The following is a 5,000-nucleotide window of genomic DNA, read 5'->3' on the forward strand; positions in this document are numbered from 1 at the left end:
AAAGAATCCATCAGTGTACTTGTAAATAATCAGTGTCTGATACTTGTAAGGAATCTACCTGTTTACTTGTAAAGAATCAGTGTCTGATGCTTGTAAAGAGTCTATCAGTGTACTTGTAAAGAATCCGTCTTTGATACTTTTAAAAAATTTGCCAGTGTACTTGTGAAGAATCCTTCTCTGATACTTGTAAAGAATCTCTCCATCAGTGTACTTGTGAAGAATCCGTCTCCGATACTAGTAAAGAAACTATCAGTGTACTTGTAAAGAATCAGTCTCTGATACTTGTAAAGAATCTACCTATGTACTAGTAAAGAATCCCTCCATCAAAGTGCTTGTGAAGAATCCGTCTCCGATACTTGTAAAGAATTTGTCATTGTACTTGTAAAGAATCCACTTCTGATACTTGTAAAGAATGTACCTGTGCACTTGTAAAGAATCTGTGTCTTTGATACTTGTAAAGAATCTAACTGTGTACTTGTGAAGAATCCGTTTCTGATATTTGTAAAGAATCTGTCTCTGATATTTGTAAAGAGTCTGTCAGTGTATTTGTAAAGAATCCGTCTCTGATACTTGTAAAAAAAATTTTCAGTTTACTTGTAAAAAATTTGTCAGTTTACTTGTAAAAAATTTGTCAGTTTACTTGTAAAGAAAAATTGTCAGTTTACTTGTAAAGAATCCATTTCTGATACTTGTAAAAAATCTGTTAGTGTACTTGTGAAGAATTTGTCAGTGTACTTGTAAAGAATCCGCGTCTGATACTTGTAAAGAATCTGTCAGTGTACTTGTAAAGCATCCGTCTATGATTCTTGTAAAGAATCCATCAGTGTACTTGTAACGAATCCATCTCTAATACTTGTAAAGAATCTGTCAGTGTACTTGTAAAGAATTCGTTTCTGATACTTGTAAAGAATTTGTCAGTGTACTTGTAAAGAATTTGTCAGTGTACTTGTAAAGAAGCTGTATCTGATATTTGTAAAGAACTCGTTTCTGATACTTGTAAAGAATCCATCAGTGTACTTGTAAAGAATCCGTCTCTGATATTTGTAAAGAATTCGTTTCTGATACTTGTAAAGAATCCATCAGTGTACTTGTAAAGAATCCGTCTCTGATATTTGTAAAGAATCTGTCAGTGTATTTGTAAAGAATTCGTTTCTGATACTTGTAAAGAATTTGTCAGTGTACTTGTAAAGAATCTGTATCTGATATTTGTAAAGAATTCGTTTCTGATACTTGTAAAGAATCCATCAGTGTACTTGTAAAGAATCCGTCTCTGATATTTGTAAAGAATTCGTTTCTGATACTTGTAAAGAATCCATCAGTGTACTTGTAAAGAATCCGTCTCTGATATTCGTAAAGAATCTGTCAGTGTATTTGTAAAGAATTCGTTTCTGATACTTGTAAAGAATTTGTCAGTGTACTTGTAAAGAATCCGTATCTGATATTTGTAAAGAATCTGTTTCTGATACTTGTAAAGAATCCATCAGTGTACTTGTAAAGAATCCGTATCTGATATTTGTAAAGAATTCGTTTCTGATACTTGTAAAGAATCCATCAGTGTACTTGTAAAGAATCCGTCTCTGATATTTGTAAAGAATCTGTCAGTGTATTTGTAAAGAATTCGTTTCTGATACTTGTAAAGAATTTGTCAGTGTACTTGTAAAGAATCCGTATCTGATATTTGTAAAGAATCTGTTTCTGATACTTGTAAAGAATCCATCAGTGTACTTGTAAAGAATCCGTATCTGATATTTGTAAAGAATTCGTTTCTGATACTTGTAAAGAATCCATCAGTGTACTTGTAAAGAATCCGTCTCTGATATTTGTAAAGAATCTGTTAGTGTATTTGTAAAGAATTCGTCTCTGATACTTGTAAAGAATGTATCTTTGATACCTGCAGTTGTTTAAAGCAAATCGTCCACAAAATTTACAAAACAATAATGAATCATCGAAATATTTTTTTCACAGCTTTACATCCTTCAATAGCTCAACCAAGAGACTTGAATTCTGTTGTTAGTTTTATACGAGCTAGGAGCCTTAATCCTAATCATCAACCCTCCCCTTTTATCCAGGCTTTGGTACAGCATAATAAAGAACACCCCTCCCCCCAAACAGGCCCCACTACACACTGGAATGTACTCAAGCCTTTAATTTGAAGGTCGTTTTATTTTGAGTGGCCCAATGAACACTCGAACTCTTGTCCAGTGGTATCAAATTCCACTGCACTATCGATTTATCCATGTTGAAAAAATAATGAAGTAATCCAAAGCTATCAATATAGAGCACTTATTAAATAAAGCCATCACCTGTACCTATACAGTATTATTTCCTTCATTATTAATTACCTATAATACCACAATTCCCTTGAAATACCAACTTCCCCACCGCCATTTCATGGAATTAACAATATGACCAAACGGGCCCTAATTGAATTTCTCTTTTATAGACGCTCTCTCTCTATGTCCCGGATGCTCCTATTCTTTTTAATGGCATGATCGCTTCACTAATGACCAAGGAATTAACGTATATAATTCCACAAAAAAAAAAAAAAGTATTTCATTTGATGAGTTGGGACAGGGACCATCCGGCTGGAGATTATATTTTTTTTTAGTCCCAATCAGAATGGGAAAGGATTAAAAATGGACGTAGAAATGAAAATCTGGATTTTTGTCGATTTACCTAGCGATTTTTCTGTCAATTAGTGTTTTATTGAACTATTTCAAAACGTTAAATTGATATTTACAAAATCCATGATTCAAAACCAGTGTTTTCTTTCCTTTAATTCTAATTACGGTATTTATTTATATAAAAGAAATATGTAATATATTATTGGAGGATCTACAGTATATATTCACTAAGGAAAAATATAACAACAAATAGCTTTTTTGGCACGAACAAGCTTATTTTTTACATTATGGTTACTTAAAGTCAACGTTTCACAAATAAGTAAACATATCAACAATTATAGTTAATTCAATATTGTTTGCTACCACAAGGTAATTATAGATGTCTCTGTGAACAATTTCTTAAAATACCTCTGTGCACAATAAGTTAAGATGCTTCTGTGCACAATGTCTTTAGATGTCTCTGTGCACAATTTCTTAAAATATCTCTGTACACAATTTCTTAAGGTGTCTCTGTACACAATTTCTTAAGGTGTCCTCTGTGCACAATTTCGTTAAATACCTCTGTGCACAATTCTTAAGATGTCTCTGTGCACAATTCTTAAAACACCTCTCTTCAAAATTTCTTAAGATGTCTCTGTGCACATTTTCTTAAAACACCTCAGTACACAATTTCTTAAGATGCCTCTGTGCACAATTTCTTAAAAAAATCTCTGTACACAAGTTCCTAAGATGCCTCTGTGCACATTTTCTTAAAACACCTCAGTACACAATTTCTTAAGATGCCTCTGTACACAATTTCTTAAGATGTTTCTGTGCGCAATTTTTTAGATGCCTCTGTGCACAAATTCTAAATCCTTATTTCATTTTTGAAACTTGAGAACTTGAGAACGACTCTCGAAGTCCATTTCACCTGAATTGTTCGATCTTGTAACTTCGAATTACCTTCAATTAACCACTTACAAGTCAAGGTTTGTTCAACAACCATCTCTCTCTCTCTCTCTCTCTCTCTCCTCTCTCTCTCTCTCTCTCTCTCTCTCTCTCTCTCTCTCTCTCTCACTCTCTCTCACTCTCTCTCTCTCAAGTTATTTTTTCTTATTTGCTTTCATCTCTTCTCTTAATCATTAAAGCCTCGTAAAATATCTTCTCTATTTACTCCCCTTTTCGTAATTATGAACCGTGCACTGAGTAAACTGTCTAATTAATTACCTGAATTTTTCGTTGCTTTAATGTATGTAAATATTTTTTTGTAATTTTAAATATTTTCATCAAATAAAATTATTATAATTTTGCCAAAAAAAAAATCTTAAATCTCTCTCTCTCTCACTTTGTCTAACGCATCGTAACATTCCCTCTCTCCCAAGCATCCTAATTCTCTCTCTCTCTCTCTCTCTCTCTCTCTCTCTCTCTCTCTCTCTCTCACTCACTTTGTCTAACGCATCGTAACATTCCCTCTCTCCCAAGGATCCTAATTCTCTCTCTCTCTCTCTCTCTCTCTCTCTCTCTCTCTCTCTCTCTCTCTCTCTCTCTCTCTCTCCTCACACACACACATATCTAAAGATCTGAAAAATGAAGTATATATAAACTATTTCCGTTTATTTACAGCAGATTTGACTAGAAATAAATTTGAACACGATGTTGTGTTGATGTTAATCCATATTGACTCATTAGGGGTAATTTGAATGAATTACTACCAATTGTGTCACGTGGTGGCCCGGAAATTGGGTAAAACTCGCTGGTAAGAGACTGATGTCTCGCCAGGTAAATCCTCGGACAGCTGGTAGCGGTCAGGTTCCAATTTCTTTTATGGCTCTCGTGACATGGTTGGTTTCGACCTGGCCTTTCATTAGAAGGGGCTAGCGTTCGATCCCAGGTATGAGGTAGAAATTTATTTCTATTTGAACACGATGTTGTGTTGATGTTAATCCATATTGACTCATTAGGGGTAATTTGAATGAATTACTACCAATTGTGTCACGTGGTGGCCCGGGAAATTGGGTAAAACTCGCTGGTAAGAGACTGATGTCTCGCCAGGTAAATCCTCGGACAGCTGGTAGCGGTCAGGTTCCAATTTCTTTTATGGGCTCTCGTGACATGGTTGGTTTCGACCTGGCCTTTCATTAGAAGGGGCTAGCGTTCGATCCCAGGTATGAGGTAGAAATTTATTTCTATTTGAACATGATGTTGTGTTGATATTAATCCATATATATATATATGTGTGTATATATATATATATATATATATATATATATATATATATATATATATATATATATATATATATATATATATATTTATGTATAGATATATATATATGTATATATATATGTATATATATATATATATATATATATATATATATATATATATATATATATA

At 33.4% G+C, this 5,000-nt stretch overlaps 1 protein-coding gene across 1 annotated transcript in view; it reads left to right on the forward strand.

Moving 5' to 3' along the window:
* LOC137630198 (uncharacterized) overlaps nt 1-3,118 on the forward strand; it is a 10,047-nt gene extending 6,929 nt beyond the window's left edge. Inside the window, exon 2 of the mRNA XM_068361647.1 lies at nt 1-3,118. This exon is cut by the window's left edge and continues 179 nt beyond it. The gene's annotated coding sequence lies outside the window, so the exon portion shown is untranslated.
* The last annotated feature ends 1,882 nt before the right edge of the window (nt 3,119-5,000 follow it).

Source organism: Palaemon carinicauda, chromosome 38 (genome assembly GCF_036898095.1).
Source record: "Palaemon carinicauda isolate YSFRI2023 chromosome 38, ASM3689809v2, whole genome shotgun sequence".
Lineage (NCBI taxonomy): Eukaryota > Metazoa > Arthropoda > Malacostraca > Decapoda > Palaemonidae > Palaemon > Palaemon carinicauda.